The sequence below is a fragment of the Lycorma delicatula genome, chromosome 5 (genome assembly GCF_047948215.1).
Source record: "Lycorma delicatula isolate Av1 chromosome 5, ASM4794821v1, whole genome shotgun sequence".
Lineage (NCBI taxonomy): Eukaryota > Metazoa > Arthropoda > Insecta > Hemiptera > Fulgoridae > Lycorma > Lycorma delicatula.
In genome coordinates, this window is record NC_134459.1 from 45,666,716 (window position 1) to 45,692,951 (window position 26,236).

General features: G+C 30.7%; 1 long non-coding RNA gene across 2 annotated transcripts; it reads right to left on the reverse strand.

Moving 5' to 3' along the window:
• Positions 1-2,661: 2,661 nt before the first annotated feature.
• LOC142324903 (uncharacterized) lies at positions 2,662-26,139 on the reverse strand. Of its 2 annotated transcripts, none has more exons than XR_012756431.1 (3): positions 25,946-26,139; positions 4,310-4,433; positions 2,662-3,316 (listed from the first exon to the last, which is right to left on the reverse strand). It is a non-coding gene; the product is annotated as an uncharacterized LOC142324903 (long non-coding RNA). The 2 variants fall into 2 exon arrangements; XR_012756432.1 differs by lacking the exon at positions 25,946-26,139 and adding an exon at positions 5,846-5,942.
• Between the last annotated feature and the right edge of the window lie 97 nt (positions 26,140-26,236).

Genomic DNA, 26,236 nt, shown 5'->3' on the forward strand with positions numbered 1-26,236 from the left:
CATTTTAAATGTACGTTTGCATTCATGTTTTTTGACTGTAGGTCCAAGATGTTTGTACTTTTGTCTAAATAAACACATAAAGGTACATATGTATTGTCTTGCCGAGAGTGAATGAATGTGATGAAGTAAATGTCATGCGGTTAATTTAGAGCAATAGTTGTTAAAGTTAGGTGGTGGAGCCACTGTTGGCGGGGCTTGACTGTGCTACTGAGGGCATGGTAGTCCATGCAGCCATGAGGTGTGGCACTGTGTTGCCAAGGGGCGGTCTTCAGGTATGATGTTTATAATGGGCGATGGGATGTAATCTGAATTTTGTTATTACATGTAACACATTTTGAATGGTATGAGTTTAGCGTTGTAATGACTCATTACTTAGTTGATGGTTGAGGCATTTAGTCACAAGCATTGGTATTAAAATTGGAACTAGATACAGAGTTCGCGCTTCCACGGACTCACTTAGCAGTTCAGAGGGTGATATTGTAGGAAAAAGAGTGAAGCTGTCCGAAAGAAGCCTAAAGCGAAGGTGTTGGCTGATATAATTTTTACTGTTGTAAATGTCTGCCGAGCAATTTGCATCGGTGGCATCCCGACTAATGACTGTGAGATGTAAGAGGGTCTAAAGATGACCTCCGGTAAAGCCCCTCAGGGCTCAAAATGGAGAGGGTGGTGTGGCGACTGGAATTGCCACAAAGTGGGTGTGTCTTCCCCAATGGGATTGGGATGCAGAAAATTATTCATAAATTACAAATCTTGTAGCTTAGCTTGAAATAAAGAGCAAAAATATTGGTTACAGCAAGATGAATGCTCTGTGTCACACTTCCAATTTGGCTATGGAGTTGCATGAATTTTTTTATAACTGTAATTTCTTGTGGAATACGGTATCTGTGGTCTCAAAATTTTTCTCACCACCAAATTTCTATTTTTGGTTCATTTGAAAGTTACTATAACAAGAACAACATACACACTTTGGTGAATTTAAAGAAAATATCAAAAGATAGCATTTCTGCTAGCTGAAGTCAGTGCTGCGGTAACTAAGAAAAATTGAACTGGGCATAAAAACAAGTCGATTTCTTCATCAGTGCTCAAGATGGATATTTTGAACATTTTTATGACATGTAAAAGGAAAAATACTAAAATTATACTATGCTTAGTTTTAAATATTAATAAATTACGCTTGTCATTAAAAAAATTATTTTCAAAACACATTCCTTTCACAAGTCTAAAATTACTAATAACATGGTCTTTGGAAGTTATTTTTATCCTCCTTAGTCCACCTTTGTTGTTCAATCACTTTTTTACAGTTAATTTTAGCTTGCTTAGGTTATATTTTTGAATATAATTAATATTTTTAATGAAGCGCAGCATAATTTGTATGAAAATGACTATATCAAGGACATCCAGAAAGGTTTGGCTGATGGAAAATTACAGACTTTATTAATAAATAAAATAGAAGTAATTTAAATAAAATTAAATTAGTTTTACTTCCTTGTACGAAGTAAAGAAAGTATTGTGATCATGAAACATTTTGGTTTTCATATTTCAACAGAAATATCAATTTTGACCATCCCTGAATCCATTTTGACTAGTTGCGGCATGACATCTGTATGCACATATGTATTATGTATCTCATATAATTAAAAAATGATTAGCCGTATGATGTTGAAATTTTGGATTTAGGACTGTTGTAACATCTAACTGTGCACCTCTCCTTTTGATTGCCTGAACCAAAAGTGTCAAAAAAAGCCCAAAATAAAAATAAAATTGGTGTTTGGACTTTTTCTTAACTGCAGTAATAAGCCCTCATTGATAGCTTTTTAACGATATATCAAAAGTGGTACTTATTTTCATTGGTTTCAGAGTTATAACCAAATAAAATTTTTATTAATGAAATATTTGGATCTTAGGTTCACATCGGTTCAAAACAGTTTCATCTCCTTTTTCTTTAACTTTTTTTAAAAATTTAAACACATTGATTTATTAATAATTATGTTAACCCCTCACTGTAAAATTATTTTTACGATGAATAATAATTCAATAACAAAAAAAAGATAAAATATTAGAAGTTTTTTATGAAATAAAATTTTATGTACTTTTCATTTAAAAAAAAAAATAAAAATGTGTAAATGTAATTTAATTTAATCTGTGTACAAGGAAGTCATGTGTTGTCCACATCAGATATTTCTGTTATGATAAAATACTGAACTATTGCTAGTAAAAAAATTCAAGGATTACTATTAAAATGTAGAATTCTATCTTTAACTTTATCGCACTTCTTAATTTTTTTTCTTGGTTGAACACATCATTTGTTATTGTGTCTGTATTTTGAGTAATTACTGTTACTGTAAAATTAAACCACTTTCTGTGTAATTTGTCTTTAGGTGTTTGTTCTATTAAATTGAATTTTTTCTCTCTTAAAAATGTATGAAGAATTTTTTAAAAGAAAATAACATCGCATATATATTATATAAACTTAATTATAACAAAAGTAATAATTTGGGATTTGTATGTTAGCAAAGATGATGGTCTGAATTATTACTTCAGAATGCATTTCTGTTGCTGAAGTAATTTCAGGATGGCAGTATGAACTTTTACATTGATAACAATATAGTAAAGGTACTGTAAGAATTTAGACTTTGATTAAAGTAACAACCCACCAGAAAGTAATGAACTTAGATTTTATTTTGCAGAAGTTATTGTTTCAACTAATATGCTACCATAATTTATTTTTACATTGAAAATAATCTGAAGTTTTAGGTAAGTAAGCCACTGCTATAGTACAAAATATAACATTTCAATTTGATTTTAAAAATAAACTTTTGTTTCCACATATTTTTATATTTTAATTTTAAAAAGTTTAACATTATATTTACTTTTTCTGTCATCTGTCACACTGGTTTGATGGTATTCTCCATTTTTTTCTGTACTGTGCAAATCTTTTAACTTTGACGTATTTATACATCCTTAATCGCTGTTTTATATTCAAATATATATTTTTCACAGCTTTTTATGTTCCATACATCTTTCTGTTACTAAATTAATTGAACGTGGATATCTTAATACACAGCCCATCAATCTCTTTAAAAAGTTTTGTCATAAATTTGAAATATGATTAACCTGAAAACCTAACTTTTCACTTTATAGAAGATAATTTTGATAATAATGAGATCTTTATCATGCTGATCTTTATGGGAGCATGAAAAAGTCTTTCTTCTGGAAGGTTCTTGTTTTTAATCCAAGTCAGGGTTGACTTTTTTCATACACAACAAAATTCATCTTTCATCCATAAAAAAGTATAGCAATTAAATTTGGCATCAGCCTGTAATTAAAAGCATAAATAAATTATTCCCTTAAATATAAAAAGAAAGGTGGTAAAAGGTATCTAATTTATTAAAGAAAAATTTACTTTTTTGTAACATTTCATCAAACTTATTTAAAAGAAGCATTTCTTTAAAAATAAACTGTTTTTTTTTTATTAGTCAGAAGTAAGATAAAAAAACAAATTAATATATATCGATAACAAAATAGGAAATAAAACATTAAATTTTTGTTTACAAAATAATAAAACATTTTTTATTTTTTAATATTAAAATACCATTAGAATTTAATTTAAATGACTTCACACATAAATAAATGCATACACAACAATGTGTATTAAAATATGTGCACGTTTTAATAAATACTATCCAGAATTAAATATTTTTTCGTCACATTTTTTTGTAATAAATGCATTCATTATTATTTATAAAAAAATTACTTATCCCTGCAAAATAACATTTGAAAATCTGTAACAAAGAAAAGTAATACATATATTTTAAGGATTTCATTATCTTTTTTAAACGTCCTTTTAAGGATGCTGCTCTTTGTGTGAAATAATCATTAGAACACAAAATGCATATATGTTGCAAAAAAAAAACCAAACGTGCACGGATACACCGGTCGAATTAAAAATCATTCATTCTAAACGAAGGATACATTGATAAAGAAGTACACACAATAATCAGTTTTTATTGTAATCTTATTGCTTTGTAGCTATTAAAAGTTAGCAAAAATGATTTAAAGGAATACAATATTTATATGAACATCATCTTTTATAGTACATATGATTTTCAGAACCTTCAATCCGATTAGCAGTACAATCTCCCTGTAACACATGGAACAGTACTTTTCATGACATACTGGAACAGTACTCTCACTAACATTTGTTTGCATTTTCATTCATTTGGTTATGTGAACATAATTTATTTTGTTATATATTGAAAGGTAAAAAAAAAAAATTAAATCAAATTACTTGCATAGGAAATATATTTACCTTTAAAATATTTGATTATTAACATTGTTTTTATCAGTCAAAAGATGACCTAAAATCATGCCATGCTTGAACAACATATTTACGGTTCTGCCAAATGTAATAATTTCCATAATAATACCATCCTCTGAAAAAGAAGATTATATGCATTCAACACAATATACATAATAACAAATTTATACTAGAAATTACTTATGATTACAATAGTTACTGTTATCAAATCCTCTGCAATAAGTCTGCTAGGAAAAAATTGTATTATGTTAATTACTCTAATAATCAAACCAGCCTGTATATTATATTATTTGATGACACAATATATTACATAATTTGTTGATTTACTATCTTTTTATGCTTATATATATATATATAAATATATATATATATATATAAAGCATGTTACAACTGTACGGTTAACGCATAAAACAGACAGCTTCTTTCAACTCAGCACATTCCCAAATCAGTACCAAAAAACCCCTTCAACTTACTTGTTTTTACCAGTTATCAATGATTTGAATTTTCTGTTTTCTTTTTCCATCATAATTTTTTAATAAACCTTATGCCCCACAAGTATTACATGCTTATGTTATCATGCAATAACACAATGCTCTTTGTTAGGTGTCATTGATTGTATATTCTGGTGTGCAATTTCTATATCATTTGATAGAAGGCTAGCGCAGCATTTGTTATGTGCTTCCTTTTTGAAAGTCGATCAACAATGTACCGAATTGATCCTGAATAACTATGGTGATAAATATGCCTAAAAAGCAAATCCTGCTTATACTTTCAATTGTGACAACAGATGTACTATACAAAAATGATTGGCATTTCATTTCTAAAGTGCTATGCAATACTCATTTTCATTACCATAAACAATCAAATTGAAAAATTCATCATTTCTTCTGTATACTATGACAAAAATGCCACTAGTTTATGGTCTTTTATTAACTAATATGAGTAGTAACATACATAAATTTTGTTATCATCCAACTCTTGATAAATGATTTTATAAAAAATTGCTCTAGAAAGAACTGGAAAAATCAATCCAAATCCAAGATATTGACATGAAAGCTTAAAAGATGTAACACTGTCCTTATTTCATGGTGACAATGATAATTATATCATATATACTTTAAAACTAGATTATTTAATTAAAATTCAATATAAATGACCACGTAAAATCATTTCAAGATGGTAAATTAAAATAAACATTGGGGAAAAAACAACCCAACCTTATACTGTAGAAGAAAGTAACATTACTAAATGGTCATTCAGTAAAAAATTTAAAGTGAGAAAGTACTATATTTAAATCCTACTCGTGATACTATTTATAGTATAAATTTAAATTTTGGTAAAAAGTACTCATGTGATAATCCACATAATATTACAACAGTTATGCATAAGCATATATTCTACGGATAAAAATCTTATTTAATATAATTAAGCTATATTAATATGATATTTAATAAACTACACACAAAAATTAAGATGTTTTTCTCAAAAACACTCGATTGATTTTTATTTCCAATTAATGTACACTACCTTCAATCTTCTAAGAAGAGTACATTTTAATTGTGATGCAGTTTTAATCATTATAGTTTTCTGTGATAGCTCTAGTAATGTTTTAATAATAAGCTGCAATGATTGAAAGAAAACTAAAATATGTACTATGGACAAATCTTCAGTTTAATATATACTTTAGTGGAAATATTAAATGTATTGTTGCCAATATCCACAATATACAATGGAACGCCAATTTCCCAGATGTCCAACTATCTGGACTCCTTACATCTATCTGCACTAGGCAATTTTAAAAAAGTAACACGTTATTAAAAAAAAATCTAAAACATAAATTACAATCACATCCACATCTCATAAAGATTGATTCAATAGTTGTAGCATAAAACAACAAAAAAAAAAAAAAAAAATTTATTTTTTATCCCTTAAAATGTTAAAATTCAAAAAATCTAAAAATGGTTTTAAGATAATTATCTGAAGAGTATTTGTAAGCCCAAATCGAATGAATACCTCGTTTAGTATAATCGGAAATGGGGAAAATTTACAATCATTGTCAACATTTTTTTACCTCTCATCGCTTTCAAGATAGAATTTTAAAAAAATCTAGAAACTGGTTTTTAAATACTTTGCTACCAAGAAATTAAAAAAAAAAAAAAAAAATTAATATTACCCCATTTTAACTCTTTAAACTCAGAATCTAAAAAAATACTTTCTTAATGTGCAGTTACATCATAAGAAGAATGTGTATACAAATTTTCATTAATTTATCTTCTGTAGTTTTTGATTATCAGTAAGTAAGTAAGGACATATTTTATTTATATATATATATATATCGCATGTTTTCAGTTCATATAATAATCTGGTTTGATAATTAAGGATATTGAGAGACAGTACACGTAAAAATTTCTTATAAATACAATTTATAATAATGTAACTCTGGTGCTGTTAACATAAGTATCAATATTGTTAGGGATTGTTAATATCATGTCTGCAACAAAACAATTGTTTTATCAATTACAGAAAAAAGAGAGATCTTAGAAAAATTGGATAATGGTAATCAGATGAATATGGTTCAGGAACATCCACTCTTTCAGATATTTAGATAAGTGGAGAAACCATTATGATTAATGTTTTGCAACTCAAAAAAGAATAAAGTATTTCCAGTAAGACAATGAAGAAAGCATCAAATGATGAGGGGAATTGAGCTCTTTTGGTGATTTGTTCAAAAGTGATCTCTTGATAAACCAATTAGTGGATCAATTCCAGTAGAGAAAGCAATTACTTTAATAAGAATCTAAATGGGAATGAAAATATTATTGCAAATACAGGTGGCTTCAAAATTTTAATCAGCATGATGGAATTTGGGAACTTTAAATTCATGGAGAATCATCAGCAAACATCCCAGTAGCAAATGAATTTATTCAACAATTTTCTGATTCTTTTAAAATATTATGATGAATACTTTGCTTATAAAGTACTTTGTAATTAGAAATTAGATTTTTATTTCTTGTACATATATCTTTTGTTATGTTCTTGTATGTTATGTAAATCTTTGTAATTTTTATATCCAGGTCTGAGCACAGGAGGTAACTCTCAGCTGAACTGATTCATTCTATTTATAGAGGTCTATCATGTTACATTTGAGTACCTGAATAAATTGAATTTAATTGAAAATTGTGACAATATGTCCTTGAATGGAAAGCTCTTCCTAAGATAACTTTATTTCCCAGCAAAGAAGAATCAGCTCCAGGCTACAAAATATTTGACACTGTTGGTTGGTAGTAACACAACTTGAGATCATCGATTAAATCTTATACTGATTGGATTAGTCAGATCATACAGATGACCGCAAGAAAAATTTTTTTTTTTCTAGCAAATTTTTTCAGATTGATATGATTATTTCTATTTAATCTTTTCCTGGACAGACAACTAAATGTCTTTATCAACACCTGGACACTATATTACTAGAATGAACAATTAGTTAAAAATACCAAACTTAAAAATTAAATTACAGAGTTATAAAAGAAATAAAATCAGCAATTAAAATGCTCAATATCAAAACAAAAATATTTTTTATACAGTACAGCATAATGTGAAGTGCCTATGTCATATGTTTAAGGCGAAATAAAATCACAATGACACAATATTAAAAATATAAATTTTTTTTGTCTTCAGTCATTTGACTGGTTTGAAGCAGCTTGCCAAGATTCCCTATCTAGTGCCCGTCATTTAATATTGGTAAATCCCCTACATCCTACGTCCCTAACAATTTGTTTTACATATTCAAAGCATTGCCTGCCTGCACAATTTTTTCCCTTCTACTTGTCCCTCCAATATAAAAGCAACTATGCCAGGATGCCTTAAGATGTGGCCTATAAGCCTGTCTCTTCTTTTAACTATATTTTTCAAATGATTCTTTCTTCATCAATTTGCCGCAACACCTCTTCATTTGTCACTTTATCCAATCATCTGATTTCTCCTATTACACCGCATTTCAAAATCTTCTAATTTTTCTTCTCAGGTACTCTGATCGTCCAAGTTTCACTTCAATATAAAGCTACACTCCAAACATATACTTTCAAAAATGTTTTCCTGACGTTTAAATTAGTTTTTGATGTAAGCAGATTATATTTTTGACTGAAGTTTTTTTCACCTGTGCTATTCAGCATTTTATATCGCTCCACCTATAGTAATTCTACTTCCCAAGTAACAAAATTCTTCTATCTTAATAATCTTTTTCTTGCCCTATTTTTATATTCAGTGGTACATCAACATTATTTCTACTACATTTCATTACTTTCATTTTGTTCTTGTTTATTTTCATGCGGTAGTTCTTGTGTAGGACTTAATCCATGCTATTCATTGCTTCTTCTAAATCTTTTTTACTCTCAGATATAATTACTATGTCATCAGCAAATCGTAGTATCTTTATCATTTAACCTTGTACTGTTACTCCGGATCAGACTTTTTCTTTAACATCATTAACTGCTAGTTCTATGTAAAGATAAAAGTAACGGGGATAGGGAACATCTTTTTTTCAGACTCCCTTTTTTATTACGGTTTCTTTCTTATGCTCTCAACACTAAATTTTTTTAAAATGCAGAACATTTTATTCCAGTCTACATTATCAAATGACTTTTCTATGTCTATAAATGCCATGACAATACAAATATAAATGCCATATATGCGACAAGTTGGTGGATCACACTATACGACTCCTGTTGTATTGCCCAAAGGAATTCTTGCATCCAATCTTTCCCAACTATCCATCTGCTTGGCTGACTCTGAGGCAAATCACAATTAACAACTGGTAAAAACTGGTCTATAACTGCTTCTAAAGTTTTAGGACATGTAGTGGGTAAGACATGAAAGTAGGGATGTTGAACACAAAGGCAGATCAACAAATGAAAATGTACCAGATGAAGATGACATAAATGTGTATGACCCATTGTTCAATATGCAGAGATAAAAGTTATGCGTCATTCAATCAACTATAGTACCTAAAGAAGAACATAATGATGAATAGTAAAGGTGTTGAAATCACCAATTATTAGGCAGGACAAAGGTATTTGGGAAAGCAGATTGGAAAGATCGTCTTCACTGATACTGGAATTTGGGGAAAAGTATAAGTTGCAGATATTCATTTTAAATGATGCCAATACTTTCACTGAGCTGCAGGGATGTTTATAGCCAGGGGAATCTGTGCGGCTAATCAACCTCCTTCAGGAAAACAGCCACACCTTCATGTCCTCTACCTACACTTAGCCGCATCTCTTATAGACCTAGCTGCGAGAAGACACTTCATTATGGGGAAGGAGGTGAATTTCCTGCAGACAATGTACCACAGAATTTTCTTCCTTTAGTAAAAAAAATATATAAACCCTGCATGTAGATTATCAAATACGATCCAGTTTTTCTTTTTGGTGTTTATAACCTTTAGGAAGTAATTTGCTTCTTCAGGCACTTCATTTGTCACCATATCTGTGAAGAGACCTCGAGATGTGGTGGGGACCTGGAAACCTTGGAGGGCAGAGATACCATACCAGGCAACAATTTTTTTTTTTTAATACATCCCTTCATAGGGATTTTGATAGTTTGCTGCATATTTGGTACAGCAGGAATTTTATTTGGTGATGTACTGATTGAGTGATTTTCAATAAACTGCTCACTATCAGTCTTTCCACCAAAAATATCCTCCTTTTTCTTGCCTAAAAAGAATTCAGTGACGAAAAAGCAGACGTAAGGAATTTTATCTGGTCTGACAAAGCCTAGACCAATTTGGTCGGTTCTTTCCATGATGGACATGCATTCTCCTTTTGTACATTATTAGAAAGAGCCTGGACAAAACTTAACAGTGCGTTGTATAGGATTCCTCATGTTGAGGAATTTTCTATATTCCTGACAAGCTACACAAAAGGACACTTTCTGCTCGGTACAAATTTTTAATAAAGCCTGTTCCTCCTTGGAAAGGGGGCAACCTCGAAACAATCTTGAAGTTTTGCCAAATGCGAACCTTTACAATTAATACATTTTTCAGCTTCAAAGCATGCACTATCATCATGTCCTGTACGGCTGCAATGCAGACAAATCTGTTCCCTCATGCAACCAATTTTGTTGTGATCAAAACCCTGATACTGTAAGCAGCATCTTGGGTTTGGTATGAATGGTCACACACAGACAGAGAGGTAGCCAAGTCTTATTCGCTTAGGAACAGTTGGAGTAAAAAAGGTTAGGATAAGTGAAAATGTTGACACAACCATTTTACTTATTCATAATCCTCTGCACAGAAGTGACTGACTGCGATGATAGATCTTCTGATATTTCAGATAATTCAATACCAGCCAACTCATGGTAAAAGATCACTCTTAGAAAAATACACTCTCCTGCTGGAATTTAGTGTATTATTGGGCTCCACTATCACTTTGTCCTTCCCCATGCACCTAAGGGCTAGGAGTTTCCGACTCTTGTTATCATTACTTACCTGGGCACCATTACTAAGTTTTTTAATAAATTTCGAAGCCAGAGCTGTTATTATGCACTTACTTATTACAAAGAGAGAAACCTTAGAAAAGGATTTAACTTCCTTGTTACACTTTACTAAAAGAAACCATACATTAAATAATTTAGCACTCTCTGTTACATTACTTGTTTCTTTATCGTTCGATACCTCTTCAGCTGAAAAGGTTGGTCGAAGTCTTTTCAAACTCCCAGTTTGTTAGTTTTTTCAAGAGGAACAAGTACTGAAATATTATTAACTAAAACCGAAATTTTGTTCCCAAAGGACCAGCGATTCAACAGAAGACTCCAGCACAGCGTTTGCATACTGGAGAAGGTAGGGTTATGTACAGTTGGGTTCACCCTGGTTTCAGAGGACATGAAAAGAACTCTTTTGGCTGATAATGAAGATGTACGTGGCATAATTAAGATAATCAAAGACATTAATCTAAAAGATTGCCGTTTTATGTGGCCTATGCATGGAACTCTGACAGAAGGGTGATATTAGCAAAGAATGTGGAATGAAATTTTAAATAAAACAATGCCAACAATACTGATGTAATGCATCGTGAAGATTTTATAACGTAAGGAATTTTACACAAGAGATTTCATATCGGGCAATACAGACTGTGATTTCGAGAATGTTGATAAATGGATCATTAGTGATGACAATAACCCAGGGTACTAAATTTTGTGCAATGATGAGATTGTAGATACCATATATGATCAGCCAACAGCTCAAAAAAAGGCAATGACTTACATCCAGGGCTGTCTCACACAAACTTAATTTTTGTCCATCATTATTGAACAGTTAAAGCATACAGATTCTTTGTTAAAATGATTATGTGATCTCGTACAGTTGCCGCCAAATAACGGTGAGCTTGGAGTGGCGACAATTACTACCCAACGTATCATACATCATGTTTATGCTACTAAGAATTGACTAATCATGGTGTGCCAATGTTTTAGAGAACAATAGTATAGCAGATGTGCGGGCTGATCATCCAAGCGCACTGTTACATGTTGGCTACTGTAGCTCCTAAATGAAGATCAACATACAAGCAAATATACATTCTTGATTTTTTTTAAATTTAGAGAAGTTGTATTTAATTTAAAAATTATGTGCTGAAAATAAGGTAGGTCTCTACCTACCTTATTAAAAGTATCAAAAAACTGGCTTTACATAGTCACATACTGCGATACCTGTGATTTATACCTAGCAAAATTAAAGGGTGAATTAACTTCAGATGGTAAAAAATTGATTTAAAGTAATTATGAATTGCACCTTCAGGAATCATGGAAGTGTTATGACCAAACAGTAAAGATACTCAAGATGCAAAGAACAGTAAATGTGTTGACAGCTGATTTACAAAAATGTTTATCAAAACCACTGTTAACAAACATTAAAAGTTTCTACTGCAGGAAGTTGCAGACATTATTTTCACAATTTATGACATGGTGGCAATGAAATATCTTCTTGGATGCTAAGATAGCCTGAACAAAACATTGCCAAATAAAAAACTGAAGAAATAGTATTATGGTCATAAAATTGCTATGCCCAGTACAAAAATTTGGATATGTTTTATCTATACTTTACACTGAGGCTATATGTATATGGAAGCAGTAAATGTCCAAGCGCTGATAGAATGAAACAAGAAGAAATAATGAATTTTTACAGATACTGACACATAGGGATTGACAGCAGCTGGTTCACCAATGTTCAAAAACGTATCTTTTCAAAATGGAATTACATGATTTCAAGAATTTTAAATCACTGTAAATTTTAAATCTCTTACATTGCCTTCAGATACAATCGGTCATCCTGTACTGTTCCCTTTAGAAATACAGCAAGTGTTTTCAAATTGTTTATACCATCTATGAATGCTGTTGTCACTCAGAGGATCATAATGGAATTTCGAAAAGAATACTTTCAATTGTGGAGGGCGGGTCGTTTGAAAGTGAAAAACGTGGAGGGGTGAAAAAGCGATAATCATAAACAACGACATGAATAGATTATTGCAGTGGTCGATAGGTTTCAGTTGTGTAGTTGGAACAATGGATCCGCTTTTGTTTGATGATAAATTAATGCGAAAAGAATCGATAGGGTACAAGCAGATACTGCTTGTTCAGACTTGTAAGTTGGAAATGCAGTAGTAAAAAAATTAGGGGAAAGGTGATTTTCACACTGTCTGTAATGATAATTATTTCAGAAGTGTAGATTTGATGGAAAAGTTAAAGTGACAGAAGCTACGATGTTCCCATTATCCTGTTCGCTTGTGCCACTTTCAAATACGGAGATGAGATCAGAATTCCTGTGAATCAACTCGATGTGTGCACATTACTTGGTGAAAGTTGACTGCATGTTGAAGAATATCGCGGATAAGAGGAAAGCCACTAAAGTTGGTGAACAACGCGGTCGCGTTCCTCTACGAATCCGTTACGAATTTAATACGACAGAAATCACAAGGATTAACATTTTCATTAATATTTGATGATGATATTAATAATATAGTATTTCAAACGAACCTTTATGTCCAACAGACTGGTAAAAGGTGCAGTCCACCGATTTTACTGAAATAAAAACCTTTCTTGGAATAAATCTATTGAAGGTAATCAAGAAATCACCCAGTACAGAGGTTATATCCAAATTGATGACTGTTATTAGATTTGGATGGTTCTTTCGTAATCTGCAAATAAATAACAATAGCATCATGCCTATTTGTACTTCCCCAGATTACTATAAACTGTTCAGGATAAAGCCTTATTTAGACAGCTTGAAAGTAAATATTAAAAAATGTTTCTTGCCATCAGCTATTGTGTCTGTTGATGAGAGCATGATTAAGTTTAAAGGTAGATCCAGTATTTACCCAACAAGCCTATAAAAAGTGGATATAAGGTGTGGGTCCTGGCTGACAAAACAGGATATATGCATGATTTTGACATTTACATAGAAAAATTGGAAATACAGTAGTAAAAAAATTAGGATAAAAGTGATTTTAAGAAATGACATCTCAGTTATGCAATAAATTTCATAGTGTCTCTATCGATAATTATTTTAGAAGTGTAGATTTGATGGAAAAATTAAGCTTTGTTAAATTTTAGCTTGTTGAACTGTAAACAGCAAGAGAAATTTGCCAAAATTTGTGAATGAAAAATCTCTCCATCAGTACAAGTTTGATTACTGAAAATGAAATGATTTTTAGCAATATTGTGGAAAGACAAAAGATATGTTTGTCTTATCAAATTTTCACAATCCTGATGATGTTGAAACAGTCCCTAGATGGGACCTACATGGTATTGTTTCGGCAGTATCATGTCCAAAAATCATTAAAGATTATAATTTAAATATGAATTCGGTTGACAAGTTTGATCAGCTGAATTCAGTATATGAGCCGGTGAAAGGAAAAGTGGTTTAAGTCATACTTACATGGTTTTCAGATTTATAGTGCTTTATTAGAAATGATGCTGTAAATCAGACAATTATTTTGGAATATTGTTATTTATTTTAAATATTTCCAAAATAATGGTTTTCTTGTTAGTTTTTTACATTTAAAAATTTTAATTTTCTTTAACATAAAACTGACTTACAACACTGCACGAAAAAATAACTTATAAAATTTTAAGTTTCAGAATAATGTACTATAATCAAATTAAGATAACATAAACAAATATTGAGTAATCATCAGAATGTTCATCTATCATAAAGGGGCCTTCTGCTGCATTCCTGTTCTCATCTATTAGTTTGTTAAAAAAACTATGAATGGTAAAAGGTCAATCATATCTCTTTTTTTTTGGGTTGCTGATGGGGCGATGTTCTAGGTACAGCTGTAAGGTTAAAATTACACCCTGAGTTGAGTGGTTTCTTTCTCTCCTTACTGGTGTAATGTCTAGAACATTAAATCCAGTTCATTACTCAGTGATTCTTTGTAAAGTATTTTAAATGTTTGAGTTACAGCCAGAAATCATAGAGAACATCATTAGTGTGATTAAAGTTCAGTTATGACAATTCGGTAATTTTTACCTGAAACTCTCATGACTTGATGCATTTTTGTGATGAAAGCTCGTCCGATCGGACGATGATTTCAGGAAGATGAAAGGGCTTGGCCGATCATTCTCACGCTAAACTGGGGTCTGGTCCTGCAGGTCAACTCATCTTCTCTGAGTATTTATACTCCAGGGAGTTGAAACATTGTTCTGCAAGAGAGTGCTAAGCGAGGAGTTATTAAGCAAGTTTGAAGGGAGAGTATTATGCGAGTTTGAAGGGAGAGTATTATATGAGTTTGAAGGGAGAGTATTATATGAGTTTGAAGGAAAAGTATTCTGCGAGGTCAGTGAAGGTGTGAATTTCTAGTGTGTACTAATTCGTCGCGATTAAGGTGATATCACATGTAATTGCAGTACATGAAAACAAGAAGTGGTTCGGTGAGTTACTGTAAAAGAGATAATGTAATCAATTCTATTCATAAATTGTTAGGTTAGTTTTATTTGAGAACAGTGAGGGTATTTGCAATAAAAGAACGTTATAATGTCTTATTTATTGTACTATTGTTCTTAATATAAGCCTTATTTTGTTAAGGCTGTTAATATAGCCTTATATTAACAACAAGCTAGTTGATAGAAGTGTTAAGATTAGCAGTCATGCTAAAATGTCTTTTGTCAATGGGACTGAATTCTGGTTTTCAACCTGTAAATAAATCCTGGTGATTACTTTAAATTCCGTTTTGAATGTAATCACTATTTTTATTATTTGTTTATTATTTTTTTGTTTTGTTTTACTTATGTTTTAGAACTAGTAACTTATAATTATATAAACATTTTCAATTGTCAATCTGTCAGTATCCTGATCGAGTTGCGAAAATATTTTATCTAAATTGATTCTCAGAACTATATCTCCAAAACATTTTGAGAAAAGTCATGTAAAATAAAAAATTTTAGAAAAATATGAGATTTTTAAATTAACAAAGTTAAATTGTCAATTTAAAACTTAAACAAAACTTTGCAGAAAATTTTTAATTAAATCAATAAAAGCCAAATGTTAGTTTGACAAACATGATTTAAATTTTTAAAAAATGTGACAAAAATTTGTATGTACAATAATAAAACAAAAATTAAAGTTATCAATATTGAAGATAGTAAAAATTTAATTGATCTGCCTTGAAGATGCTGATGAAAAGAAAATAACTAAATTTCATTAGCTTTTAATGAATGTTTCAAAATTTCACCATTAAGATCCACTTCCCTAACTCAAACCTGAAGATCTTCTCTTGATTGTTAAAAAAACCTTCAAAGCTCTTTATGAATAAGCAGTATTTAATATTCAAGCAATTAGTTCATCTTCCTTATTTTTCTATGAGCACATAACCTTACTTATTATGTAATCCCCTATTAACCAGTAATCTAGTGTGAAGTAAAAAAAACTAACAATAGTTATGAAAGTATGCATCAATTCACAAAATTGCAGTAGCACAGCACAAATTTTATATGAAAGTCAGCAAAACTATTACTGAAACACTGAAGCTATGTGGAAGTAGCAGGTATTACTTTACGGATGCTCTGAAAAAAATGTCAAGAGCCTAATGAATACAATTAAGTTTTAAAGATGAGTAATACGTAAATGATCCAAGTTGTAAAAAAATAAGAGCAGATTGCACGATCTGGTATGATGTGATAGATGATTTAAGCGTGCGATAATGGTTGATGAAAAGTTTCTGTTTAAAAAAAAAGATCTAATAATTACGAGCTTTCATCACAAAAATGCATCAAGTCATGAGAGTTTCAGGTAAAAATTACCGAATTGTCATAACTGAACTTTAATCACACTAATGATGTTCTCTATGATTTCTGGCTGTAACTAAAACATTAAAACAAATATTTTCTGATAAACTCATAAAGGAGATCAAGATTATTTTAGAAAAAAAATTCCCAAGACTTTTTAAAGGCTTAATTATGATATAGATGATTCAAGAATCTATACAGATGACTTAAGACAATCAGGATACATATGACCTCAAGGGGAGTACTTTGAATACAACAGTAACCACAAATTCCAAATGTCTTTTTATGCAAAAACTTAATGACCTGCAAGTTTGAAGCTTCTGGTTGAGGAAGCATGATATTCATGCAATTTAAATAAGCTTAGAGCTAAAATGAAAATGTAATATAATAAAGTAAGCGCAAAAATATAGCTTCAGCTCCAGAAAGAAACAACACAAAAAATTACTTATTTTTTTATACATGGAAATAAACCGTGGAAATAAATTTCAAATGGGAATCAGGCGGCAGAAAGTACATCAAGCATTTTTAATTATCTTAAGCAAATTCTTAATGAATCTAAAAACATAACTTGAAAATATCATTATTAATTTTTTAAGGTCAAGTAGCTGGTAAATTTTAACTGTATTTATGAACTTAGAATACAGTAGGACAAGAAAATCAGTAGTAATGAAAATGAGTTTTTAATTTCAATTCTTACTGGTTATAACATCATTCCAAGAAAACTAATGAAAAAAATCATCTTTTTGTTCAGTATTTTGGTCATTAGAAACAATTAGGCTTGTACATGAGTAATATAAAATAAGAATACAGTTTTATAATAAAACATTTTAGCATTTACATAAATTATATGTTAAATCAGGTCCTTTCCACTAAGGTTTAGAACCAATGTAAATGCTCTACAAGTTTATTGATTGGGAGTATCTTGACTGATGTGTTTCTATAAAATGCTTAGTGCAGCGCATCCCAATAGTATAAGAAGCAAATTTAACTCAGACATCATTTATAATACAATTAAGTAATTTTAATACATAAATATTCCTATTAAATTAACAATAATTTGTTTATCTTTACTAATTATTTCCTTGTATGAAGTAAAGAAAGTATTGCGATAGAATATAATGGACAGAAATATCCATTTTTACTAGTTTCGGCGTGATGCCTGTACGTACATATGTATCTCCGCATTAACTAAAAATCTATAAGCTGTAGGATGTTGAAATTTTGGATTTAGGGCTGTTGTAACATCTTTGTGCACCTCTCCTTTTGATTGCAATCAACTAGACCAAAAGTGTCTAAAAAAAATCCCAAAATCCCCCCAAAATTTGATTTTGGACTCTTTCTTAACTGCATTAATAAGCACTCATTGAGAGTTTTTTAACGATTATAAGTGGTACTTATTTTCTTTGGTTCCAGAGTTAATAGCCAAATAAAATTTTAATTAATGAAATATTTGGATCTTACATGGGGAAGGCACATCGGTTCAAAATCATACCTGATCTCCTTTTTTTTTAAATTTAAATATATTGATTTATAAATAATTATTAACCTCTGATTGTAACATTTTTTTATGATAAATAATAATTCAATAATAACAATAAAAAAATATGAAAAAATTTCAAAGTTATTACTGAAATAATATTTTTTGTATTTTCATTTTTTTAAAAAATGTGGTAAATGTAATAGGCATACAAGGAAGTCATTGTGGTGTCCACATCTCATGATTTTTGCTTCTCATGTCTTATTACATCAGTTGATGGACTGCAGACAGTCTGTTACCTCAATAGAATTGTTTTGCAAACTCAAGCTTGCACTGGAAGTTTGGTTTCATTACAGTGTTTATAAAAACAAATTTAAAAAAATTGAGTATGGTTCCCCCACATTGAAATGAAGAAAAACTTTATATCAACTATGTGAACGCTAGTCATGCATCAAAAATCTTAACTAGAATTCTATACAGGAGAATTGGGAGGAGAGTGGAAGTAGGAGAAGACCAATTTGGTTTCAGGAAAAGTATAGGGACAAGGGAAGCAATTTTAGCGCTCAGATTAATATTAGAAGGAAGATTAAAGAAAAACAAACCAACATACTTGGCATTTATAGACCTAGAAAAGGCATTCGATATCGTAGACTGGAATAAAATGTTCAGCATTTAAAAAAAATTAGGGTTCAAATAAAGAGATAGAAGAACAATTTCTAACATTTACAGGAACCATACAGCAACAGTAATAATTGAAGAACATAAGAAAGAAGCCGTAATAAGAAAGGGAGTCCGACAAGGATGTTCCCTATCCCCGTTACTTTTTAATCTTTACATGGAACTAGCAGTTAATGATGTTAAAGAACAATTTAGATTCGGAATAACAGTACAAGGTGAAGTGAAAAGATAAAGATGCTACGATTTGCTGATGATATAGTAATTCTAGCCGAGAGTAAAAAGGATTTAGAAGAAACAATGAACGGCATAGAGGAAGTCCTACGCAGGAACTATCGCATGAAAATAAACAAGTGCAAAACAAAAGTAATGAAATGTATTAGAAATAACAAAGATGGACCACTGAATGTGAAAATAGGAGAAGAAAAGATTATGGAGGTAGAAGAATTTTATTTGGGAAGTAGAATTACTAAAGATGGACGAAGCAGGAGCGATATAAAATGCCGAATAGCACAAGCGAAACGAGCCTTCAGTCAGAAATATAATTTGTTACATGAAAAATTAATTTAAAGGAAAAGACTTTTGAAAGTATATGTTTGGAGTGTCGCTTTATATGGTAGTGAAACTTGGACATTCGGAGTATCTGAGAAGAAAAGATTATTAGAAGCTTTTGAAATGTGGTGGTATAGGAGAATGTTAAAAATCAGATGGGTGGATAAAGTGACAAATGAAGAGGAATTGCGGCAAACAGATGAAGAAAGAAGCATTTGAAAAAATATAGTTAAAAGAAGAGACAGACTTACAGGCCACATACTAAGACATCCTGGAATAGTCGCTTTAATATTGGAAGGTCAGGTAGAAGGAAAAAATTGTGTAGGCAGGCCACGTTTGGAATATGTAAAACAAATTGTTAGGGATGTAGGTTGTAGGGGGTATACCGAAATGAAACGACTAGCACTAGATAGGGAATTCTTGGACAGCTGCATCAAACCAGTCGAATGACTGAAGACATAAAAAAAGTGAATGCTTAGTTCACCAACTATCAGCCATTTGAAGCAGCAGACTTGTAAGTTGCTAAGTAAAAAAATTTATTGTGGGTCATTCAGATTAGCAGTATCATTTATGGGTGCAATTCACAAATTCTTAAAAAATCCAAAATAGGATTTCATGTTTTTGTTCACAACAGGCAGCAAATGAAAATTACTAATCAATAAGTCATTTAACACACACATTTAGTGCGGCCTACTAGTATTTGAATAGTTGTCTGCCGCTAGGAGCATATTACTCCTTTACAAGTACCATTATTGTTATAGTTTAGTTTAAATTTGTTAATCTCTGTGTATGTATTTTATATATATATATATATTTTAATTAATCCAATTAATTTTTCAGAATTAATAAAATTACAAAAACTATACAAAATTTGTCCTCATATTTTTTAAAATAAGATTTATTTTCTTCAAGCAAAATTTATAATACAAACACGGAAAAAATAAATAATATAATATACATAAAATCTATATAAAATAAAGAAATAATCTATCCAAATAATCTGCTTTCTCTAATGACTTTCCTCCAGTGTTTTGGAAATCCATTGGTAAATTGCATCATTACTTCATTAGGTGTGCCTAAAAGAAAAAAGTGATTAAACTATTAGTGATTAGATAAATAGTTATTGAATTATTGTAATAGTTACAGAATTATAACTAACCTCTTCATTATAACCTCTTCACTTTTAAATAAGGTTTGAAGACTGTACTATCGGTGAAAACAATTCACTTTATGAAAAATAATAACAAATTTCCATATTAATAAAGTTAAATATATTTTAAAAACTGAAATTTTCAGGATGTTGTGCTTCCAATAATATATTTATTCTAAACTAAAAACAAGAATATGATCATTCAAAGAAGAAAGGACTGGTCAATGAATAGAAAAATTGGTTGACTATATAAATCTTGTCAGATAAAACTGAGGGGGGTATATAATAAAATTGTAATTTTCTGCATAACTGCAGAAAGTTTCAATTTATTTTAAGAAGACTTATAGGAGTAGAAAATTATAAATAAAGAGTACAGATTGTTCTCATCTATTTCTTCATTACTGCATAACTTTTCTAAAAGATAAGAATAAGTTTTACTTGTTATATAAGTACTTTATCAACTTTCCTGACAAAAATTTAATTGTTTTTATTTAAATCCTACTTTAAATCTATGTAAAAGTAAGAAATAATTTTTGAACTGAATTGTATTTTAACAGCACCAATAATGTTAATACAGTTTTATGTTTCAAGTGATCACATTATGGTAAAAGAATTGAAAAGGAAATAATTCCGATTAAAATCAATGGAACATTGGCTGTCTAGAGAATAATGCAGTACAGTACAGTACAGCAAAACAGCTAAAGAGAGAAGTAATGAGGCACATTTCAAAGGTAAGGGCCAATCAGTAAAAAAAGAAGAACAGTTGAAAAAAAATGAAAAATTTATTAATGGTTTTAAATACTTATATATTTACAAGGGATATCTCTAAAGTAAAGACAGTTGGGAAATTTCTCCTTAAGGTTGGTGAACCTGTGTAGTTCATGGCCGCAATATACAGACTGTATTGTTGTCTGTAATTTGTCGCACTGTAGTATCTTTTGATTACATGTGAGTTATTGTTATAAAATGAATAGGAAGATCGATGTTGCCGCCAACTCTGCAATACTTGGAGTTCATAAGTTTTTTAGACCAGTGAAACATTAAGCCGAATTCATAGGCAGATGGTTGCTGTGTACAGTGATAATGTAATGAATGAAATAAACATCCAAAAATGGTGTGAAAAATTTAAAAATAACAGAATTAATGTGTATGATGAAATCAGAAAAGATCGTCACTCAACAATTTCTGACCTGGCCGTTCTTTTTCCCGATGTTTCAAAAGCTGTTATTGGTTGCATTGTTCACGACCATTTAGGCTCCAGAAAAGCTTGTGCATGTTGAGTACCGCACATCTTAACGGAACATCAAAAAAAAATCCGAATGGAATCTGCTTTGGAATTTTTGATGCGCTACGCAACAAAGGGGATGAGTTCCTTTATTCTATTGTTACCGGCGATGAAACATGGATTTCATATTAAACGCCACTGAGAAAACAGCAGTCAAGTGAATGGCATCATCCTCAATTTCCAACCAGACCAACAAAGGTCAAGCCACAGCCATTTGGATGCAAACTGATGGCTACAGTCTTTTGGAATTGGTTTGGCATACTGCTGACTGATTTTAAGTCACATAGAACGACTATAAATGATGAAGCCTACTGTGAAACTCTACATAAGTTACGGTGTGCCATTCAAAATCAGCAACGGCATCGTCCTGCTACATCATAAAGCACATCCACATGTTGCGGGTCCGACATGTGATTTACTGAGAACATTTGGATGGGAAATTTACGATCACCCACTGTATAGTCTGGACTTAGCTCCTTCTGATTACCATTTGTTTGGGAAATAGAAAGAATTTTTTGAGTGGTAAGCAATTCGTGGGTGATGATGAACTTAAAAATGACGTTAATCAGTGGCTAAATGGACTGAGGCTAAAAGAATACGATGAGGGTACATTGAAGCTGGTGTATCGCTATAATAAATGTCTTAATTCATATGACGATTGCATAGAGAAGTAGTATAAGGTATGTAGTTTTAGAAAAATAAAAAATAATTATTAAGTTTTCAGAATAAATTTTTTTACAGTGAAACGGTCTGCTTCTTCAAACCCACTACATAAAATTATATTGCTTGGGATTGTAGCCATTTTGCACAGAAATTTTGCTTAAAACATGCTTAAAACATAATTAACGTTTCGTTAATTATTCCGTTATATTCAATAAACGGATGTAGAAATTTTAAACATTTTAAAAGATTTATTACGTTTTTTAACGGGATTTAAAAAACATTCAGTAGAATAAATCCATAATACATCCATAGATCGATTAACTCATTCCAATCAGGAAAAGGAAAGGTGGATATCGTTTTGATAATAACCGTAAATTAAAAGAAGATTTCCATCTTTGAGTTAGTGGCGTTTTTATTTCTGTAATCTACAGGTACGTAAAACTGATAGGCGACGGTCGTAAACGTATCAAACAAATATCACACCTTTATAAAACAATGCAAGCAAAACCGACATCAAAATCCGTTCAGCACGCAACACCCGGTCGGTTTACCGAAAACGATTTGGATGGATTTCAATTAAACAACAGATTTTTCTTTGAAATTACGAACGGTAACGTATTCCTTATAAAATTATGATCATTTCCGTCTTCATTTTCTCAATTTATCCACCATCGTGTCATATTACTAACGTTTTCATCGGTATATTATCGTCTGCGAGTAAAGAGTAATTTTATTTGCAATTTTTTTCTAAATTCGGAAAAAAAAATTAGGTTTGAATTACGGACAAAATTAATATGATAGCTGCCGTAATTACAATGAAGTTAAAGTTAAAATAGAAAGTAATTGTAATGTTTACAAGCCGTAATTTTAACGATAAATATTGTTCGAGCTGGTTGTAAGTAATAGTTTAGATGAAAAATTAGATATTATTTGTAAATTACCCGTCAAGATTGCGATTATTATTTTAAGATAGGTAAATCGGATTCATATTTTAAGTTTTTTTGTTATTTTTGCGTAATAAAATAAATTTTATATCCATTGAAATGTTATTTTTTGAAAAATGCTTAGTAAATTTTTGGAAGGCGTAATTTGTTTTTATCTATTTCAAGAAAAATTGCCCGTAATAACGAATAAATTTGAGCGGTGCAAAAAAGTAGATTTCTTTGCTTGCGAATTCCGAGTTTTTATAAAATGTTTATAGCGCCTTAGAAATTAAAGAAATCTGCATATCAAACGGAAATATTTATAAAACAATCGAACTTTATGTTTCAACCTGGCTCGGTTCTTTTAATCTTGGAGGTGGCAGTACATCGTATCTCGTTAAATTTATTATTTTTATTTATGTTTTTTTAGTAAATTAACCGGAGGCAGGGGCAATTTTTTTTTTACCTTCATTCACCCCTTTTGAAAAATCGAAGTCTGTTGTTATTTATTCGCGTGAAAATTACACACATCATAGAACCAATAGATTTACCGCTGAAAGAAAAATCTGAAAAATTATAAATACGGATTCTATTATTTATTATTAAAAAATGTTACGCGCTTTTTAAGTGTGTTAACATTTTCCGTTGAAAATACATTTTTTTTAAAATAATAATAAACGTTCTTCTGGTAGCGAGTGATATTTATTTAAATATTCTACATTACATTACACAATTAACGATTACTAAAATTACAAACGATAACAAAATTCTAATAGATATTTCACTAGTAATATTTTTTTTTTCTTTTTAACAGGTGACAAATTAATTTTATCTAATTCTAATGTTTTTAAACTTATATAAAATTCTGTGCGTCGAGACTAATCAAAACTTAGTTCATTATATAATTTTGGATGCCCGCGACTTTTATCGCATACTGTGGGTTATTTATTTATATAATTTTACCGTTATTAGGATCGATAAGATATATTCCTTAAAGTGTTTTAGTTATTTTTTACTTATAATTTACAACTTTTATTTTTACGTAAAAGGAAGTATTGTAATCGCGAATAATTTCGGTTTTCAGATTTCAACGGAAATATCCATTTTCACTTGTTTTTGCGTGACGTCTGTACATATGTATGTGCGTACGTAATTACCTCGCGTAGCTCAAAAACGATTAGCCGTAGAATGTTGGAATTTTGGATTTAAAACAGTTGTAACAGATCTAGTTGTGCACCTCCCCTTTTGATTACAATCGGATGAACCAAAAGCGTCCAAAAAAAGCCAAAATTTAAAAAAATTAGATTTTGAACTTTTTCTTAACTGCAGTAATAAGCTCTGATCGAGAGGTTTTCTACGATATATCGTAAGCGGTACTTGTTTTCATCGGTTCCAGAGTTATAGCCCCCAATAAAATTTTAATTAATGAAAGAAAGCGACCCCACGCACTCGTGGATAAGATTACCCTTTGCGGGCCCAGTTAAGGGTTACATTAAAAAGTTGATTATATATTTAATAATGTGTACATCACGCGAATTTATTTTATTTGTTTTTCCGATTTACATTTAAATTACGGGTTCGTTTATTAACTTCATGTAGTTTTTAACTCTTAAGTAATTAACCGTTTAAAACAATATCTTTTTCACGTGTAAAGAAGGATATATTTTAGGTAAGAGGGCCGTATTAAAACCACGTGTTTTCGCGTCCCTCAGTTTTCTGTTTTTTATTAAATATTTATTAATTAAATATTTACTCGATTGGTATTAGGACATAGAGTATATTTCTGTGAACATTTTCAAGTGATTTGATCAATTTTAGGACGATTCTGTGATTTATTGTAGAATTTTACGGTTTTTAATTTTAATATTAATTTTTAATAGCCATTTAAATGTTTATAATAAATGACGTATAGCTACTTCGATGACGCCATCTTTCTCGTTAAGTGTGTGTGTGTGCTGCCGGGCCAGCTGCGCTTCCCTACTCTGTTGCTATTGGTGCAGAGGGGACACGTGATGCGCCATGCTGCTCTGCGCATCTCAGTCACTGCTATGTAGTTAGTGCAAGAATTATATAAAAATAAAAAACCTAGACTTTAACGTAATATCTGTTAGAATTACTACTATTCCAGGAATACGCTTGCATATGCTAAATACTAACTCCTCCTTCACCCAAAAATACCCGGGAGCTGCTGATTACAATACAATACATAAATACGAGCCTTATAAAAATTTAATTCGCTAACGTCTAAAAATCTGGATTCCTGCAACTCTTTCTTGCGTAAAGTAGTGGGTTATTTCTATATAAAATTTTACTATTATTGGGGTCGATGAGATACGTTCCTATTCCTTAAAGTCTTTTCGTTATCGTTTCCTGATGGTCTGATCGGGTAGCGGTTACGTAAGATAAAAGAAAAACATAATAAATCGCATAAACGCTATTTAAAGTTTGTTAAATTTATAATTATATACCAGAATCGCAAGAAGAGTTTACGCGTCAACTATAATAAAGGAAAACAATACGGTAAATAACATTTACGCTACAAGAACAGAAGACTAAACTGAAAATATTACGCTCTGCATCGAACACACATTATATTTGCAAATACAAAAATAATAAAATCTAATTTTACCTTTTTTTATTACATTCCGACAACACAGAAACAGCCGCGAACAGTAAGTCAGAATTAAATAAAATATTTAGATACTTTAATCTTGTAAAGAGCTTAGCGCAATGATTTATCGATAACAAAACATTTACACTGCACAACGTACTCGTATTACAACGTTTATTATATTTGTTGACAAATTCTAGCCCGGTATTGCGAAATCGACGACTCTGCTGGCGACGTTGCTGTCTGCGACGTGTGTCCTTGACCACAAAATCTAATAATTTTTATTTTTTCCTTTTGCGGCACACTTGA